Source organism: Bubalus bubalis, chromosome 11 (assembly GCF_019923935.1).
Source record: "Bubalus bubalis isolate 160015118507 breed Murrah chromosome 11, NDDB_SH_1, whole genome shotgun sequence".
Taxonomy (NCBI): domain Eukaryota; kingdom Metazoa; phylum Chordata; class Mammalia; order Artiodactyla; family Bovidae; genus Bubalus; species Bubalus bubalis.
In genome coordinates this window covers 3,363,066-3,383,673 of record NC_059167.1, presented here as the reverse complement: position 1 = coordinate 3,383,673, position 20,608 = coordinate 3,363,066, and the positions used below count along the sequence as shown (strand labels likewise).

Below are 20,608 nucleotides of genomic sequence, written 5' to 3'. Positions count from 1 at the left end.
CCGATAAATAAACATCTCCGCGCATAAATTTCAACATGTGTATCTTTCTGAAATCACGCCCCTTCCAAAGGACAAGCCCTCTCCGGAAATCCCAGGGCAACCCGGCCCTCTAAAGGAGGACTGCTTTCACATCCAGCGGCCAGGAAGAAGTAAGCCGGCTCTCACCGACTGTCCTCAGCCGCGGCCCCGACTGGGCTAGGCCAGCCGTCCTCTTCCTTTCCAAATAAAGTAGGCCCATCGGCATCTGAGAGAGAAGCCACAGATGAAGACGCCCAAATATCAATTCTATTTTCGTGGGCAAAGTCAGGCATCATGATTAAGACACCAACCATTTCCTGGAAATAAAAGCCCACCTGGAGGTGTTCAGGAGCTGAAAGTACCATCAACAGTAGCTGGCAGTCATCTCAGGAAACAAACAGCTCCTCTCCTGTCTCCGTTACAGCCTAAATATACTCCAGATACATTTTAAATATAGATGTGCTATCTATTTCTGGCATTCCCTGGGGCTGCCAGCAAAAGACAAGGATCATCCCAACAGTCCAGGCCTCACAGGGTATTCACTGGGGAGACGCACACATCTGCAGAATGGGGCTGGATTGAACATATTTAAGAAACACTAACTTCTCTTCCCTCCAAAAAATATTTTTCACGAATCTCTTGAATTATCTTTTACTACTGAATTGGTACAGCAAAATGTGTTTAAATCAGGGCAGTGAAATCAGTTGCAAACCTGCAGTTATAAACCTCTGCTTTTGCCATGGGTTTTTTAGGCTGAAATATATATATATATACACATACACACATAAATATTTAGTCAAAGTAGTTGAATAACCCTAAAGGCCCATGACTGCCAAAGGAGAGAAATTTAATACTTGTACTACGGGATGAATGGCCTTATCAGAGAGTGAAGGCATTTCTCATTTAAGTTAGCATTTCTGTGGGCTTTTCTGGGGTACCATAAGAGGAAAGCTGTTGCATCAAAGAATAAGGGTGAAAGAGCAATCACGTGACAAGAGTATTGGGCACAGTTTCCAGTTTACTCAGAAAACCCTGAAGCACGTAATATGAGGCCAGCAGAGATATGGCCCTGCAGGGTGGTCAACAAGGAAGAGGCTGCTGGAGCCTCAGAACATGAAGACAAATGCCAGTTCAGACCAGTTTCACCTGCCCCGATAAGCCAGATTTTATGGAGACTTCAAGAACCTGATACTCCTCTAACCCCTCTTTGTCTGTGCTTCTGCACATAGAAAACATATCCATGGTTTCATACGAACATGCTCTGATCCCAAGCTGTAACTCTCACCTCGAGACACAGTTATCATCCTTAAAACTCTGTTCCTCCTAAGCTCCTCACGGAGGCCAGCTACACAAGGCTGTGCTCTGAACACGTTCACATGTGCCTCTGGCAGAGATTTAACGCTGGCTGTGAAACATGCCACTGATGAAGCTAGAGCCAAGAGCACAGTTGGATCGGAGACAGACTGGGTCAAGCTGTGGTCCGTCCAGGACCAAGCGCCTTGTAGGGACAGAAATACAGAGGCAGATCAAAGGGCAGCCAGAGTGGGAAACTAGAATGCTTTGCGTCAAGACTCTGGATCAGCTCCCAGGCTGCAAGGCGCACAAGGCACAGGCAGAAACGTCCTCCCTGAATGGGCTGGGTTGGATTGAATCAAGATAGAGGGGCCCACGATTGTGGACCCAAAGTCTGTCAACTCCCGTCACCTCCTAGGCGCTGTGCTGAGCAGCCGGGTCGCAGACAGCCTGGCGTCAGAAGGATGGAGGGTCCAGCCCGGTCCGAGTTGTGATCAGCTAACTCCCCTGACAAGTCAACTCTATCACCAGCCACCATAGGGCTAAGCGTCTGTCTGCAGGGGACGGTTTTCATACCATGCGACTCTCAACCCGGATGGCACCCAGCTCTGCGTCCAGCTCTGCGCAGCATCGGCGTGGCGGGCCTCTGAGGCCCCCTGCATGCCCAGCCCCGCTGCCCTGTACCCCCGCCGCAGCTGGCCCCTGCGCACACTGTTACCTCACCCCGGTCTGGGGCCAAGCCAAGCCAGGCGCCAGGAAGAAAACGGTGGAGTCGCTTCAGTTCTCCTCCCTCCCGACCCCCCTCCGACCCCTGCCCCGGCCTTGCCCTTCCTACCCCGCTGCCCATCTGGCCAGGCTTAGCTTCAGGGTCCCCTGCCTGCAGACTGACAAGGGAGGGGTGCCCACACTCGATGGCTAGGTCGCTGGGCCACACAGCTCCGTGCCTGGACCCACCCAGGCGGTTGTCCTGACCTTAAAGCCCCAGGACTGATCCCCAGGCTCCCACACATCCCCGAGGGCAGGTCACTCCCCACCCCCACCCCCCACCTGGTGACCACACAGTCAAGGCTTCTCATCCCGCACAGAGCTCCCAAACCGATTCCCTTGGGCCCCAGGTCACAGAGCCAGGCGTCTGCCTTGTATCCCGGGTGCCCAGGTCCTGCGTTGGATGCTCCAACCTGGTCCTCCAGGTCTGCTATTCCAATTTTCCAGATCGAAGCCCCGAGCCCTAATCACAACCAAGTCAGGCTTCTCCAGCCCAGTGGTGGGCACCCTCTGCTGGAAAGGTGACCTCCACTCAGGTTTTCCAGCCCTCGCTTGGGCGGGATCCAGACCAAAAGCAGAAACCCCCTTCTCTGGATGCCTGTCCCGACCCCCACCAGCCCAGCAGGGTGAAGGGCCTCACCCTGTGGTTTCAGAGCTCCTCCCCCTTCGCTTCTCTCCAGGATCCTGCTTTTGTGTTCTTTTGTAATTCCACTCCAACTTGACTGCCTGGTCTAGGAGCCATGACCTTAAAGGCAGAGATGAGGTTTTTACCATTTCCGTATAACCGGGGATGCCACATTAAAGTACAAATATGTTGCCTAACACAGAAAGAAAACAAAAGGCGTGCCAGTGAAAAGAATTTTGGATGGATGAATGAGGAAATGAGTTTTCTTGTGGATAGCAGCCAGCCCAGCTGACTTTCTCTGCACCCCCACGAATTTTCACGACCTGGGTCCAGCTTCGTGATGAGAGTTCGCTGGACCACCCAGAAGACTAAGCAGCCCTGCCCACCTGGCCAGTCTCAGATGTGGGGGGCCGTGGCTGGGCTCAGCGCCCCAGAGGCCAACCCAGCCCAGCCATGATGTTGGGGGCAGCATGTCTAGAACCGTCCCCCAGCCCTCCTTACTTTGATCATGTCTCACAGAAAGCCAATGGTCTGGCCACACTAAAATTCTGTAGTTCAGCACCCTTTTAAGTGGTGTCTTAAACTGTTACCCTTTTTAGAACAGCATTAACTCCTGTCTATTCTTAAATAATATTCCTGCAGGAAGCCAGCTAATGTTTCAGAAACCACAAAGTTCACAGGCTATGGAAGAGAAGAGAGGAAGAGCAAGGAGGGGCCATTTTTATAATTTACCCAAAGAACAACCTCTCGAAATTCAATGAATATCAACACGGAGAGAACCTGCATTCAACCACGACTGCTGGCAAGCTTCGGAGTCTCGTGTGTTGTTTGTCCCAGCGCCTCATGAGAGTACACAGATAAATACTCAGGAGACTCAGGTCAAAAAGAGCCCATTCTACTGGGGGGATGAGATTTGGAGGGCCCCCGGGACCAAGGTGTGGGACCCTCCCCCAACCATGCTGGACTTTCCAGAACAGTCCTGATTTCAAATACACAGTCCCGTTGTACAAATGCTGCATGTTCTGGGCAGTCGGTGTGTAGCCCTTTCACTGGATAGATCAGAAAGGAGCTTAAGCCTCTATGAGAATCGTCAAGAGAGTCTGCAGACCATGCCCACCCTCTGGCAAGGGTGGGGAGGGTATTAAAAAACAGAATATTCTAGAAAGCACGCCCACACACCTGCAGAAGGTGGGCAGAGGATTCTCTCCTGGGACAAGGCTTGTCCAATGAGGCAGGAAACCGGGAGCGACCCCAGGCATTGAGAACTGCAGTCCCTGACAACTCCTGTGGTGCTGCCTTCTGGGGCTGCTAAAAGCCTCTTTCGGATCAGTTGGGATCAAGTTCATCGCAAGTGTGAACCACTAGACTCTACAACAGAATGTACCCACAGAGTTTCCGAATTGGATCCCCCAGGCAGTCAGGAGGTCTAATAGTGCTTTGGAGAAGCCTGGGACCCCTCCTGTCTCTTCCTTTGTGGACTGCCTATCAAAGTCCTTATCAAAGTCCACAGTCCTTCTGCATTATCTGTGTTATCACAGTCCATCTTTTCTAGTCATCAGTCTGACACTTTTCGCATTTGCATATAAACCTCTAACTTTGCAGGCGCTCCCCTCAGCTGTGTCATCTTCCCTCCACATGTGCAGCTGCCTCACGGCTGGGAAGAGGCGATCCACCTTCCATCCATTTTGTCAGAGTGAGTTTGCTGCTAAGTTGGCACCAGCCACTGCCATTCACAGAGTCTCCAGTCTGCACTCACCACACAGCTAGCACATCCCCAAGCCTAGCATCCAATTGGTGGTAGAATATTGGAGCAGCTATTGAAGACATGTATCCTTCTTTCTGTCTCAACTACCCATTGTCTTCCAGCCACAGTGCATGGAGAGATGAATATAATCTGGGGAAAAAATAGAATCTTGCCACATGTCCTATGGAAAACAGTCTTCCCATGAAGGAGAGGCTCACAAAGCTCACTGTATCCCTCCACCCAGAAAATCCCCTTTTGGCATAACCTCAGGGCACATCCCAATATTCCCATCTTTACTTTGGTGCCTGGCCAATTCCTTACAGGATTCCTATACACTCTCTGGTGTGTAAAAAGAAAAACAGACAAAAACAGTGGTTTTTAAATCAGGGTCTGGGGTCAGAGGGAGAAGGGGGCTGGGGGCTGTTGCCAAGGGGTCCATAAACACACTGGAATTATGTGTAATGTTTGTCTTTCTGCAAATATGACTTTTGTCAGCTCCCAGAGAAATCCATGACCCAAGTGACGTCAAACTCCACCACTCTAAGATATGTTCCAGGCAAGTAAGAGTCGCCAGCTGGTACAAAATGGAAAACACACCATTTTCCTGTGCCAAACCTAGAAAACCACTGGCAGGAGCCATTTGACTTTTGGCTTTTAAACCAGAGCCATAACCCCATTGCCTTCCTGTTCTGTCAACCTCTTTCCCCAGGCCTGTACCCCAAGTCTCCCTGGTTTCGACCATGACTGACCCCCAAGTCTCTGCTCACCGCCCACACATTGAGGTGACTCAGTCTGGGGTCCCAGAGTTCATCACTAAGGAAGCACCTGTCGCCATGGGCACCATGGTGTGCCCTTGTGGAAGGGCACAAACCAGAAGAACAATTTCTGGGTGTTCCCTTTCCCCACCATCAGCACACCATTCCATCAGGGGGTCCTGGAAACTGTCTGTCATCATCTAGCAGTAGAAAGGGCACCCAAAGGTTTGGGATGGGGGGTCTGCCTTGTCCCTGAATGCTTAAATGCAACCAAGCACACCTCTGCTCTCCTCTGTCGAGTACAGGTAGAAGGTCATTACAAGCAAGGGTACCCCACAAGTGGTTCTCCCAGAACCACTGCTCTATCCTGCCAGGAACTACCTGACTATGCATTTCCCACTACTTCCTGTGGCTCTTGATTTCAGGAGAGACCGGGTTCAGTCAACTTCTTTGGCTCAATGACTTGTTCAGCTCTTGCTTTTTACCTGATGCCTTGGTTCTGGCCCTCGTCAAGAAAGAACACACTAACCCTTTGGCCATAGAGAGCTTCTCCTTCCCAGTCTGGCTACACTCCCTCACTTTCCACTTCTCATCTCCTCAGATCTGCCTATGGAGGCTCCCCGAAGAGTTTCTCATATTTACTAGTTTTTCAGAGCCTTGGAGGAAAGAAGGGCATTTCAACCATGGCTCCAGGCAGTCAATTTGTCCACGTTTTTTTCTTTGAAATTTCTAAAAGCAAAGAAACTGAGTACTGTGCTGAAGCATCATTTTTCCCTCTTCTCTGATAGAAGGTGGAGCCCTGGTCCTCACTGGGAAGATGTTCAGATGCTCCCTTGCCATCACAAATGAAGCCACAAGGGGAAAGCCTTCGTCTCTCCTGCATTCTCGACTGCCCAGCTGGCCGGACCTCACCGTAAAGGTTATTACTTAATTGCCAGGTGGGCTTGTTGGTTCAGGGGAGCTGGGAGGAAGTTTCTCGTGAAGTATTTTGTGGCCCTGCAGTGTGACCCCTTGCGACGTTGCCTGCCATATTCTGGGAAGCCAGGAGGGCGAGTGCCGCTGCCCCCACGGCGCTGTCCATGGTCCTGACCTGCATACTCCCTGAAGGCAATCTCAGTCTTTCCTTCCTGAGAATCATCCAAAAACAGATCCATCTGGACTCGAGCTCCTAGACCAACTACCCAGTATTGTTGGTATTTGGGTAGGGAAATGGGTCTTTTCGGCTGGGCACCCTCTGACCCTCCGTAGTAGGGTCTGCCCACCCCATGGAGTGATGAGATTGGCCCCAAAGGCCCCATCTCCCCGGGAATCTGAGCAGAGGAGGGCAGCCCATCCCCATGGGGCTCCTTCCAGCCCGGCTGCCCCTCTCCTGGACACCACTGCCCCTTGCCTCCTTCCCTCCTGCCCCTTGGGCTCAACCCTTCTCGTTTCCTTCCCCCTCCCCTCCCCTTCAGACAACGTCCAAGGGCAGATCCATCCAGAGGAGTCTGGGACGTTAAGGGGTGATGCACTGGGTAAAGGGAGGGGGAGGATGAGTGCAGAGCATCCTCTTTACTCTGTTGCTGGAAGCGCTGGCCCTCTGCGATTTTACAGAATGAAGGCAGCAAAGATCTATGCCTCATAAATCGAGATTGCAGAGCTGATTATGTCTTCTTCACCTTTCGACCACGAGGACACTGCCCACCTTTCACTCAGCACTCATGCACAATCTGCTTTGCCCTCTGATCAGAAAGGCAGAAGTGGGGCAAGGAGCCAGCACCTGGAGTCCCAGGACCCGAGGCTGGGGTCAGCCTGTGCAAGCCTGTTCACAGAACCTCGGGGCCTCAGTTACAACTTGTGCAAAATGAAGACAGATGGGCAGTGCCCTCTGGACCTTTCACATCCCCCGTGGGCACCCAAGTGTGTCAAAGCATGGATTCTGAAAATGTCATCTAAATCCAAAAGTACACAGATTTGAACAGACACAGCTGTAGTCCGTGCCTTAAGTGTTCCAGCGTTTTCTGGGTGGGAAAGCTGGGCCACCAAAAAGCCAAGAGTCCCCTCAAAAGTGACAGAGCCCTTCTTCACCCAGAAATCATGAGAAGTCGTAACCTTTCTGCCAATCCCTGATATGCAATGATTTTTCCTTGTATTTATTTCTCGAGGAAAGAAATATGATACAGTACAATGAACTGATACTAACAGCATGCATGACAATAGGCATAAAGACTCTCTAACTTAATCCTTAATCTACTGATTTTTTTTAAGCCATTTGTACCACAGATGGAATCAGATGGACTAAAATTCTGTCCCCTCTCAGAGACTCTGTTAAATTATGCATCACGAAAGGACAATCGCCCTCGACCTGAGCCCTTCCAGTCCAGCCACACTACATGGTCGTTTTCAGCAGGGAGTGACTGGCTCTCCAAACTGGACATCTTAATAGACTGGATTCTGCTTGGGTAGCTGGTGGGGAGCGTGGATGGGGATGCGGGACCACCTGGCTTCCATTAAGGAGTTATGAATAGTGAGGGGAAAGCAAGGCCACAAAGAAGAAAAGCAAAACCCAAACTTGGAAGCAGCCCTGCATTCTGTCCTTTTGGCTCTCGGGAAGAGACTGCCCTGACGCCTCCTTCGCCCAGTGCACACTACGTGTCAGAGGCAGAGAGGTGGCCGGTCTGACTGTGTGTCCGAGGGCGAGGGCAACCCCCTGCAAACAGGGCAGTCATTATAAAGGGAAGGCTGCCATGCTTCTGTTTGTCCTGTTTGTCTAGGACTCGCCCAAGGTCACTGAGGGTTGGCCCTGAGATTTTGGATCACTAACTCCACTCAGCCACCCAAGTTTTCTCTTTAGTGAGGAGCACACCACTGCCAAGCCACTGGCCTCTCCCAGGACCAAGGTAAGGAATAAATCCAGCAGCAAACCTGATGCAAGCCATTCACAGGCTCCTCTGCTGTCAGCAGAGCTGGGAGCAGGGTGTGCAGGTGTCTCCAGCCTCTATAACACCTTGACTCTGTCCTACATGCTCTCAACACTGGAGGAAGGGAAAAGGCTTGTGTTGAAAACACCCAGGAGTTACAACTTCTGCCTGCTAGGAAATGGCATGATCCACCTCCTTGCTGAGGTGGGTCATCTTTCTGTTGAGAAGACTGGGGAGTGAGGCCGCTGAGCTCCATTAAGTGTGTCCAGCCTGAGCCTGAGAGACCTAAATTGCTTTGCTTTAATAAAGCACCCAGAAGTCTTGGAGCCCTCAGGTGCAGATACCACTAGAGAGAGGCCTGGTGACTTGGAAGAAATGGAGACTAAGTAGGGTACTTAGCAGCGATTGCCGGGAAGGGGCAGATGGCAGAGGAAGAGGAGTAGGTGGAGAGGGACCAGCAGGAAGGCCCCCAGAGCTGGGGAGAGCTAGTGAACTTTGTCTCCTCTACTAGGCAGTGCTAAAATCTCCACTAACCCCAGCCTTCAGATACACAAAGAAAAGGGGCAACATTTCATTCATCCTAAGGCAGAAAGAGACGAGTTCCAAGAGGCTGGGAAGAGTGAAGGAGGGGAGTCAGTAGGCGCAGGAAAATGGAAAAAGGAAAAGAACCCAAGAAATTCAAGGCTCAGAGAGCACCCTTGGATGTATTTGGGAGAACAGCAGACCCCCTCAGAACGTGGACTCTGACCTGGCGGCTGTGCTGTGCTTAGTGCCTCAGTCGTGTCCAACTCTGCGACCCCATGGACTGTAGCCCATGAGGCTCCTCTGTCCAGGGGGGCTCTCCAGGCCAGAATACCGGAGCGGGAGGCCGTGCCCTCCCCTCTAGCGATCGAACCCAGGTCTCCCGCGTTGCAGGGGGAGTCTTTACCGTCTGAGCCACCACGGAAGCCCCTGATCTGGCAGTGTGTAGTTACTAAAGGAGAGAGCCCAGATCTGGGGAGACAGGAAGGACACAGGGCCTGCATCCCCAGAAAAGAGGGGAGCTGCAGTGTAGCTCTCTCACTGCCCGTCTCAGGCCAGACCCTCCCGGCCGCCCTCCGGTCCCATCAGAAGCCAGTCAGCCTCCAGCCCAGCCAGAAGCCAGCTCTATTTATTGAGCTTTCCGGACGTGGTCTCTGTCACCATCTCTAGCACTTGCCCCGCTTTCCATGTCCAGAGGCCCTTGCTTCTGTGGAGTATCCACCTTAGGAGTCTGTGCTCGATGCTGTGGCTACCCTGGAGAAAATGCCCTCTTCTTCTCTTCATTCCCTCACTCTCCTCTCCTAACAAACTCACTGGAATCAGCGCAGAGAAGCTGACCTCTCCCAACGCCCTTTTACAGCTGCCCTGTTCAATGCAGTTCAGTCAGAAAGACTTTCATTGGCATGGACGTTGTATCTTCTCCCGGATCTGTTAAGTGGTGAAAGCACAGACAATGATTACTCATAAGATGTCCAACGTAGACTTTCTTTTCAAGTTTGTACAGGGGCGTGCCTGACACAGTCATCCATCTTCGTTCTTCTAAAGCTCTGTCCCTTAGACATTCAACAGTCAGGCAAGCCTAGTGCCTGCAGACTGGCTGATGCCGTGGGTCACCAACTCACCCTGACTTGTACTACTTTTTAATGCAAAGTATATACTACCTTTTATTTTCAAAGTCTTGTTGCGTATATCTTACCAGCCTACCCCAGCTGTACCCTGAATTAGTTCCTAAGGCTGTCACCTCTAAATATTCTGATCCATCTATGCAGGACAGACCCCACAGGAGTCAGGCCAGAAAAACATGGTTAAGTGTCAGGAAAAACTGGAAAGCCCCATATAGCCCTGCCTAAAGCCTGCTCTTGCAAAATGCCCATTTGCTTCCCTCAGCCCCACAACCCGGCATGCCATTTTTACCTCCCTAGTCAGGACACAGAAGCAACGTAAGAGTGTGCAAAGCCCCCTCTGCTTTCTGGTGCCAGCTAGGCTGGAACTCTGCCACTCACTAGTCATGTTTACCTTGGGCAAGTCCATCTATTTTCTCTGAGCATCAGTTTCTGCATCTGTAAAGTGGAAATAATTACTCCACCTGGCAAAGTTCTTAGGAAAATTAAATTATGTTACGTAGGTCAAGTACTGAGCTGATCAAGCAAAGAGTGGATCCTTCATGAAGGTGACTGTCTTTCCCTTCACCTCCCTCCCTCTTCTCAGCTGACCAGGTTGCACGCTTTATCCTTTGACATAAGGACCATCTCCTAATGTGGGCGAGAGAGTGATTGGGAATCAGCTTTGCCTTTTTCTCTCTGCCTTTTTTCTTGGCCATTTTCATCTCCAAAATGTCACATTCAACTCCATCCTTGGATACACAGGTAAGGAGAGGTCATTATACTGTCAAATGCCCACCAGTCAACATGTGAGCTTATCTTCTAGCATACGGAAGCTTATCCTCTACTGGCAACACTTCCTGGAGTGCCACCCGTGTTTCCAATGAGCTTCTAATATGTCATCTGAGCTGTCTGGCTTCAAGCCACCATGATGCTTTGTCTGTATCAGGTGAGGTGGGCCATTACCCCCTCCTGGAAAAGGAGCAGTTTAACCAAAACAACAAGTCCTTTTCAGGTAGGCAGAATGCAAATACAAGTTCAGACCTCTTTGGAGCCCTAGGAAATTTAAGCAGTCCACGAAAATTGGGAGAGTCAAGCTGTTCATAGAATCAATCATAACGAGGAATCCTGGACTAGGTTTTTCTTAAGCAAACATGTCACAAGTTAACATCAACCCAGCTGAAAGGAAATGCACCGTGCAGGGGAATCATGAGGGTCACTTCAACAAGTGTTTATCAATCACCTGTTTTTCTTGGACCCTGGGGTGAGGGGCAGCGAGGGAAATGTGGGACAGAAGCATGAATTAAACAAGTGGTCTCTGTCCTCATGAAGTTCTACGCTCTTAAGGAAAACAAATATGTCCACAAATAATGATAGCAACAGGACTAAATATTTCAAGTAGCAGAAAAAACAAAGTTCAGAAAGGTTTCCCCAGAAGCAGAAACATTCACTCATATGAAAGGAAAAGGCAGGTTCTCTATGGGCAGAGAGTTGGGCAGGTCGTTTTAGGCAAAAGAAAAAATAAAAGAAAGGAAAGCAAATGCAAGTTCCCAGCAGGTGAAACAGCAGGATTCATTTGGAAAGGACAAGAACTTTGATAGGACTGGAGCCCAGGAGCCCTGGGAGCAGCAGAAGCAGGGAAGGCTGCATCCCCCGGGTACGGGGTAGATGATGGAGAGCCAGAGGGGAGAAGGGGTTGGCACCACTGCGGACTGCTTTAGCAGCGGCATGGGGGGCGAGCTGAGGGTTGCACGACTGGGTAAGCACTGCCCCATCCCATCCGTGAGGTTCACACTTCAGACAGGGAAAGACCATGAAACAAACGAATGCCCAGAGCTGCTCTGCTGTGTAAAACCGATATGGTCATCTTCAGAAAGCAAGGGTGGGGGCAGGGTGGGGGGTGGGGTGAGGGGCATCTATTCCATTGAACTGGAAGCGTTTTGAGACAAGACAGTGTAGGTATATGTAGATATGCCACATAAAGCTTTGCCTGGAGAGCATTCCAAATAACATGGCAAAACTAACGGCTGTCTGGATAACTCAGGTGATGCCTGTATTGCCAAGGTAACATGCCACCCACCGGCCTGTGCTTTCAGCTCAGTATGAGTCCACAGGAATCTGCAGACAAGACTCCTTCCTCTGTGTGTTCCCGCCCGGGGCCGGGGAGGGGGAGGGGGGGGTGGGGGGGGTGCGGCGAGGAGGGGCCTGGCCGGACCTCTGGGGTGTGAGCCTCCAGGGAGTCACCAAACAAAACTGAGACCAGGCCAGGGGATCAGAGAAACAGGAAGCTCTTCTTCTCCGAGCTTATTATCTTATCTACATCTAGGGGGGGAGGGCGGACAGTGCAGCTGGGGAGTGACTTCGGGTTCACAGAAATAGTTCTTACTGGCTAGTACTTGCTTCTTAGACTGGGGTTTGTGGCAGGGGCCACTGGAGAGAGAGAGAAACCAAGTCCTCTGCTGGGGAGGGTGGGGGTTGAGGGCAGGCAGCCTGGAGGGGCCCGGGTAAGGAGGCAGACAGCATCTCAAATAGAGACATCAGTTTATTTGCACGCACAGCCAGCGCTACCACAAGGCTTAGCTCAACAAGGTTGTCAAGGGGGCTTGGCCCTATGTTCCTGCTCCTATGACAGAGCCTTTGCCAGCAAGGGTCTCCCAATGACTGTCCCCTGTGCCCACCTTATTAAAGAAGGCACAAACTCCATATGGAAACATGTGATCATACATTAAGTTTGTGTCTGGCAGGCACATACATAGGCTCCCCTTGTGGCTCAGCTGGTAAAGAATCCACCTGCAATGTGAGAGACCTGGGTTCAATCCCTAGGTTGGGAAGATCCCCCAGAGGAGGGAAAGGCAACCCACTCCAGTATTCTGGCCTGGAGAATTCCATGCACTTTCCACACATAGGTATACATAATTACTATGCCTATACCACTGGAAGCATACTGGACAAAGAGACACTCATGTAATATTGGTTCCTGATGCCTCAAAGGCATTGGGCAGCTTCCATGCAAAAGGACTTAGTCCCAGCCACTACTGGGGATAACAGGAAATAAATAGCAGGGTCCTATTTAGTAGGGTCTCACAATTTAGCTCTACAGATGGTCCCCAGGTTGTGAAAGAGCATGGGCAAATTTCCCCTTACACAAATGGTTCCTGAAGACACTGACTACAATTTAAGAGATAGGTAAAATTATGCCTTTCAAACAGAGTAGTCTTGAGCATAGAAGAAAACCAAGGAGAGAGAGGGAGGAGGGGAGGGCTTTCAGCCTCATGTATCTGAATCATCTGGACTCTTCATCAGCTTACGTTACTTCTGAGGTTCGTGTGCTATTCTCTCCCCATCAATCCCTGTGCATCCTGTTATTGCACTTTCATTATGATTGGAGATTACAGTTCAAAGGAAGGTACAAGTCATTTTGAAGACATAAAAAACAGAGATCCTAATTTTGTGGCCAGTCATGGCCGATTCAAAAGACTTAAAATCCATTCCCATCTGTGATTTGTGAGGTTTGGGTGTGGCTTTCTATAAAATGAAAGCAAAAGAAATACATCTTTTTTGTCAACTGGTGGGAAATCTGATTTGTACATGGAAAAGGGTTATCGCTTTAAGCGGGGATGCGTTCACACACACAGATGTATAACCAAGTGAGTATGAGCACATAAACACGTTATCAAGTGGCTGAAACATATGAGAAACATCAACTGGGAGAAGCCCATCTGAGTCAGTAAGCGTCTTGAGCGAGGAAGCCCAGAGGGCTGCAACTCCACATAGAACTGAGACTTGAGTAAGGGTAGGGTGGGATTTCCAAGGGGAAGAAAACTCCAGGAGGCTGCTGTCGGAGAAGGAAGCATGTCACGCACTTCTACAGAGGCAGAGGAGCTAGTCTCTGGATGTGAACAGACCCATTTGCATGTCAGATAAATACAGGCAAGCACCATGAATTTAAGAGTAGAGTGGCAGGGTGGGGCCATGACATGCCAGGCCAAGGATTTTGAAATTTCTCCAATGAGAAGCTAGTAGGAGTCACTCTGCAGGGGCAGATTCACAATAGCAGCTGTGCTTCTGGAAGGTTCTTAAGGCAGATCCTAACAGCTATACAGTTTCAAACTTTCATCATCACCTACAGACCCTTTTCCAAAATGAATGCAGACAGGAGAAGGGCTGGTACATTTCTAGAGAGAAGGAAGAACTAATTGTTTTCCTTGGTTAGCTTCTCTCCCTAACTCCATATTAGCTTATTTATCAAGGCTCTGGTCTGCACTCATAAGGTATTTCCAGAGGCAGATGGAGAGACATCTGAGACTCTTGGAACAAGAAAACATCTGGGGCCCCAAATCATTTTAAAAAATGAGAGCTTGAATCAAGTGTGTGCAAGTCATAGAACACACAAAATGAAACCAAATTGCCATTCAGTCACACAGTTCCCCCATGGAGATGGAATTCAACTTCAGTGCTCCTGGAACTAAGGCTTTTCTGTTATTGTTGTTCTTGTTCCCTATTTGATTAGACCAGTAACTACAGTTATGCCCATTTCTTAGAGGAGCTAAACCACACAGGATGCAGCCACTAAAAAAATCACATAGAAAAAGAGTATTAATGAGAGAAAATGTAATGCACTGCTACATGCAAAAGGACAGTATGGCAGCATTTTTGTTAAAGCAATATAAATATTGCACTTAATATAAATATTCTGCACTTATACTTTATATGTAAGTCTGAGAGACACAGAAACTACAAACTGAAATAATTTGGTTTTCTGTGCATGAAGCTGACTTCAGGTAATTTTTTCTTGTTTTTCTTCCCCTTAATACCCTTCAAGTTTAATAATATTTAGCATGTATTTTTCGGAGAAGGCAATGGCACCCCACTCCAGTACTCTTGCCTGTAAAATCCCATGGACGGAGGAGCCTGGAAGGCTGCAGTCCATGGGGTCGCTGAGCGTCGGACACGACTGAGTGACTTCCCTTTCACTTTTCACTTTCATGCATTGGAGAAGGAAATGGCAACCCACTCCAGTGTTCTTGCCTGGAGAATCCCAGGGACAGGGGAGCCTGGTGGGCTGCCGTCTATGGGGTTGCATAGAGTCGGACATGACTGAAGCGACTTAGCAGCAGCAGCAGCATGTATTTTTAAGCTAATAAGAAACTGTGTTTTTTTTTTTAATTGCATAGAAATTTGGGTGAAGACCAAAGGATTACAGTTTCAATTAGAGGAGATTCCTGAGTCCTTTGCCTTTCTCTTTCTAAGCTATCTCATCATAGCAAGGGTCAAAAGAAGCCCGTGGTTGATTTAAAGTGGTTACCAGTCCTCCACTACTTGCCAATGTAGGCAACTCTTTAGGGTGTCTCTCTGAGAGAGAAAGAATCCAGGCATTTCCACAAGTGATTCAACTCATCTAGCTCGAGTGGGATGGAAAGTGATGGATGTCCACATAAAATGACAAAAGATAAATGGTTCCAAAACGTTTGATCCAAGCTTTGTGTGTGTTCTCACAGGCTTCCCCAAACACTTAGTCACCTACAAGAACTATCTACATTTATGGCTGCCAAAGAGATGTATATTTCATTTAGATGGTGAATCCCTATTTCCTCACCTTCCAAATCATATAAGCAGTTGCAACAAATGCATCTCACCACACTGCTATGCAGTGCAGAAGAGAAGAGCTTCCTGGTAAAAGGCAGCCCCTATTTCCACACCAGGCATCACTCACCCAGGCCCTCAGCAGGAGACCACAGACAGGCAGTGCCCTGCCGGCAGCCAGAACGCCACAAAACAGTGATTTCTCTTAAAGGTTCCCCTTCCACTACTGTTCACAATGAAGCTGCCAAAACTTACAGGACTTACAAAACCACAGTAGGTAATGACCCAGTGGTAATGACCATTATCGGGCTTCATTTTGCCTCCAAGTCTTAGAACAGAAGATGGCTGTCATATTTTTTTTCTTTTCTACCTACCACGTGGTTTTCTTGTCTTGGGATACAGTGCCGTCCTAAGCTTACAAGAGATTGGCAGCAGCATAACAGACTGGTGTGCCAAGCAGAGGGGACAAATTTCCATAATGTTAGTACCTCCAACAGGTATAAAACTTCCAACATCCCTTGGGCCTTCAACAGACTCCTAAAGGGTCTCCATTTGTCTCCCTCTCTGGTAAAGAATCCTCCTGCAATGTGGGAGACCCAGGTTCAATCCCTGGGTCCAGAAGATTCCCTGGCGAGCAGAATGGCAACGCACTCCAGTACTCTTGCCTGAGGAATCCCATCAGAGGAGTCTGGTGGGCTACAGTTCATGGGAGTCGCAGAGTCAGACACAACTGAGCAACTAATACTTTCATTTTCTGAATGAAAAAAACCTAAAAAACTAAGCAGCCTCTGAGACAGTCTAACCCTCAGAGTGAAAGGTAAAATAGTACTTGAGTCAGTCGGCTTCTCTTAATATGCCACCTCAAGTGCTTTTCAATCTTTACTGGGTGTCTGAATCACCTGGAGATCTTGGTAAAACACAGATCCTTAGGTCTGGTCTTGGGACCTAGAATTTCTAACAAGTTCTCACATGATGCTCATGATATGACTGGCTCACCACAGTCCATACTTTGGGACCCAGGCCTTTCCAATCCTGGCATCTTCTGCATTCCACTGGCTGAGATAATTCACTGAAACCAACCTAGCCTGATGACCCAAGATAAGCAAAACTTAATCTGGGGTAAACGGCTTACCCCTGACCAGGGAATATCATGAAGGAAGTCCAGTGTCTGTGTGCTCTGAACATTCAGCCAAATGTGGGAGGCGGGCATGAGGGAGACAGGAAGCGGCACAGAGCACATACCCACGGTCCCTCCAGGAGCTAACAGGGCTTGAGGGAGGGGCACAGCACATTCTTTACTGACCCAAAAATAAAAGAAGGCACCAAACCAGCTCCAGAAATGGAACCAGAACAGATCTGAAACAGAGCTACTGATTTTCTTAACTACCTCCTCTTGGAATCCAAAATGGGAAGGATTTTCAGCAAGAAAAGGGAGCCATGTTGCTGTCACCTCCGTTAGTGACTGATACTTGTTGACAGCTTTCGGAAACCAGTGATGAGGCTCTTTCTTCATTCAACACTAGAAATGCAATTGGACAAACAAATGAACTACAAGACCGACTAACTGTATATGTTACAGTAAGGAGGCTCATTCAGTCCTAATTTCCAGTGTTTTGTGACATACAGGAAGTACACGAATTAAGTACTCTGGGAAGGATACACTGACTTCCTTCCTAACAAAGCATTTGCACCTGCTCTTTCTCTGAGTCTATCAAAGATGCCTATTCCTGCACCATTTCCATTTACATAATAAAATGGGTAAGAGTGTACAGGTGTCCTCAGATGTCCCCATACCCACAGTGCACCAAGGGCAGAAGAGACCCAGACATCCAAATCCACAGATGACCCTGAGGCTCGCAGTGACTTGTCCAAGTCCAACTTCCAGTTGAAGGAATATTCTACCAGATCTGGAAAGGGGAAGTCACTCATGGAGGAATCAGAGAAGCTCCATACAGTCTAGAGTGTGTGGATTCCGTTCGGCCCAAATTCAGAATTCATTTATAGTTCCTTGGCATTTCCAATTTGCAAGCTTTAAGAAAAGAGCAAAAGGCCGAAGAGGGAAATGTTCACAAGAATGTATCCCACCTCCGCTGTGACTGCTCATAGAGAACAGAAGATTCCTGAAAGAGGTGCAGAAGCTGAAGATCCAGCTATGAACCACAGTCCTGGGGACAGGAGGTGGGGGGCAAGCAACAGGTCCCCATGGTGGGTGAGGGGCGGACCTCTGGCTCCCTGCTTCTACTTGCCCAACCCTTTCCATTGTCCCAGTTACCATCATCAAAAGCAAAAACTTGGACCTGCCCAGTTGGGCAAGAAGCCAAGATTTAAGGTAGAGGGGAGTATTGTCAGATATGTAAGGTCCCTAAAACTCCTTGTAATTGTTAGGGCAATCTTTAAAAAAAAAAAAAAATCTACTCAATGTCGTAAAAGGAAGAGAAGAAAGACAAAGGGACTCAGAACCCTAAAAGTTAGGGGAAGAATGCATGTCTGACTGTTCAACGTGCCCCTTACCTCCACTGTCAAAAGGGCTCTGGGGGAGCTGATACCAGCTCTTCAGCCTCAAGGATAGGGCGGCTCCCTGCCTCCGCCTTCTCTCCCTGCCTCCTCCCAGCCAGTCCCTCTTCATAGCTTCTCTTCCTGTTCTGGAAGAACCCACCGTGAAGACGCACAGGGAAAAGCCTCTCCCGTCCCCTTCGGACCTCAACCCCACCTTGCCCTATTCCCAACCTTGGATCGGTCCAAACATTCTCCCCCGCCACTGGGGCACCTCCTACCTCTGTGCTGCTGAGCACTGCTTGACAAAGTCACACCCAGGCCCTGCCCCACCCTCTGCCGCAGCTGTTCCCAGCCTTCACCACTCCTCACCAAGGTCCTCTCTCACCCCCAACTCCCTGCGCTCCACAGATGGGCGCACCTCCTACTTCCCCTAGGAAAACAAAACCCTCCCAAAGAACCAGGCAAGCTCCTCGCTGCCTGTGAATGTATCTAAGTCTACAAACCCCCACACACCGCCCACTCCCTCTCCTTCAGAGAACCTTCTCTGTTCTTCCATCAGGGGCCATCCCACCATCAATGACCTGCACGCACATCCCCACTCCCCTCCCAGACCCTCCCCTGGGCTTCCTCACTCCCCTGGCCTTCTCAACCTCTGTCATAGGGTTCCTTGGGTACCGCTCTGTGCCCCCAGCCCACCAGAAGCAGCAAAAGTCCCCACTGGTCTTTTCTCTTGCAGCTGGTTGTCTTCCCTGCCAAGCTCATCAAATAAATCCACCATGCTTTTCCCTTCATGCTTGTTCTCCTCTAGCTCTGCGGTGGCGCTTCCCACTGCTGCACCGTTGAAAAGGATCTGGCCGAAGTCTCAGGCTCCTTGTTAATACACAACGAGGCTCAGTGGACACCGTACAGGCCTTGTGATGTGTGAACGCCCAACTGCTTTCTCTCTTGCCCTGCCCCAGTTCAGGCCCCGGCTTGTGTGATTCCCCACACCCCTTCTGCTTCTGTCCCCTGACCCCAGCTTGACCCCCGGGCTCTTAGTTTCCCTTCCTCCTTCAGCAAGCCCCAAGGCTTTTCACTCCACGTGCTTAGTACTGAGGGGCTCTTACCCATCCTCATGGCCTTATCCCCTGACTGGACAAGTGGACCCAGAGTCACCAAGTCCTTTCCTCACTGCCTCCTGGTCCAGTTTTCCAAAGAACCCACAGGTACCTCATTTCCTGACTGAGTTTTCCTTTCCCATAACTTTCAAGTACAAAGAGAGACCCACTAAATCTGGGTGCCTCCATAAAAGAAAGGGTCTCACATAGTGAGAAAATTTGGAGATGCAAAAGACAGGAGGAAGGTCTCCACAAAATCAGGAAAGAAGGTGATTGCTGAGGGTACCAGTAGAGAGCTTAGCTTTAGAAATAGCACTTCTTCCTCTGAGGAGAACTTCGTATTTATTGAGCGCCACCTGTAGGTGCCAACAAGGACCAAGCATTTGGCTCAGTTCATACTCATAATAATCTTATGAGATTAGGAATATCATTCCAGTTTTATTAGAAGAAGAATTAAATGCAAAACAAGGTTCATCAATTTGCCCAAGGTCACAAAGCTAGTAAGTGCCAAAGTCAAGACTTAAATTCAAACCAGGTGTCTCCGAAGTCATTGTCCCTCAGGCATGAGAGAAATAAAACAAGGATCCCAGAGAGAAAGAAAATTGCAAAGTTTGACAAGTTTCTGAATATGAATAGAAAGAAAAAGATGTCACAAAATTGAATCAACTCAAAAACCTAGTAGACTACTTCCCTATGTTTTCCCATCACCCAGTCTCCCTTTCTCCATAAAATGCTATAGTCATCAGGCTCAACAGATTTCCCTTCCAGCTGATGTTTTTTTAAATGTGTTAAATCTGATTTGTGGTCTACTTATATTGAGTCGTGAGTGGAAAACAGAGGAAACAGACGCTTTGTGCCTTATCTGCTGACTTTTAACTGTCTTTCCTCCTCCAATTTCATCTTTTCTCCCCCATCACCTATGGTGATGAGGAATTTTGTAGACTTGTTTGCTTTAGGTCTTGGCACCCTAGGCATTCAAACACTCACAACAGATATCCCCTGGGAGCTTGGATATATTTTCCTGAGGCTTAGTTGCTGCCTTTCACCCTCATTGACTTTTTAAAAATATTAACCATTTCTATAATTTGATTGGGCTATTGTGGGAAGGTGGAAGGGGAAGATGGATAAGAAATCCATGTATCTCCTTGGATTTTTTTTTCTAACTTTATTAGGATTTCCTATTAGCCAAGACAATGACCCCCCCCCCCCCTTCTTCTTAGCTTTGGAAACACTGTGTACATCAGCAAGAACTACACTGGATGGTTGGTGGGGGCATGTGACGTGCATGCATGCATATTTGTATACTGAAGGTGGGCTGAAGGCATGACCACTGAAAACCACCTGTCTTGCAAGGTTATCATCCCCCCAGGGAATTTTAAAAGCCAGCACTCTCTTTAGCAGAGTGAGACAGGGAAAATGATCTTGATCAATGGTATCAAAATCCCAACATGAGTCCAAGTACTTAAGTTTGACTTCTAAATTTAGCTTCGGTTAGCTAGTTAATAAACATCTCTGCAGTGCAAGAGTCTTCCAAATGTTACTTAACTGAAGGGCACTGTGCTGATGTCCTAGTTTGTCTAAGAGATGCATCCAACTAGACTCAGAACCTTGGTGATCTACAGAGCAAGAACCATAGTCCTAGCGCTACCTCTCCAGGCCCTATTCGACCAGAAATTGCCTAGAGAATTCATCCACATTTGTGCCACCTCT

The 20,608-nt window shown here is 49.0% G+C and overlaps 1 long non-coding RNA gene across 4 annotated transcripts in view; it reads right to left on the bottom strand.

Moving 5' to 3' along the window:
* Positions 1-20,608, bottom strand: part of LOC112587765 — a 66,955-nt gene that overhangs the window by 34,445 nt on the left and 11,902 nt on the right. The window contains exon 5 of one of the 4 annotated variants that reach the window (XR_006542587.2): positions 7,400-9,549. The exons of the other annotated variants lie outside the window; for them this stretch is intronic. This is a non-coding gene — a long non-coding RNA (uncharacterized LOC112587765). Of the gene's footprint in view, positions 1-7,399; positions 9,550-20,608 lie in introns of those variants that run through there. 4 annotated transcript variants of the gene reach the window in all.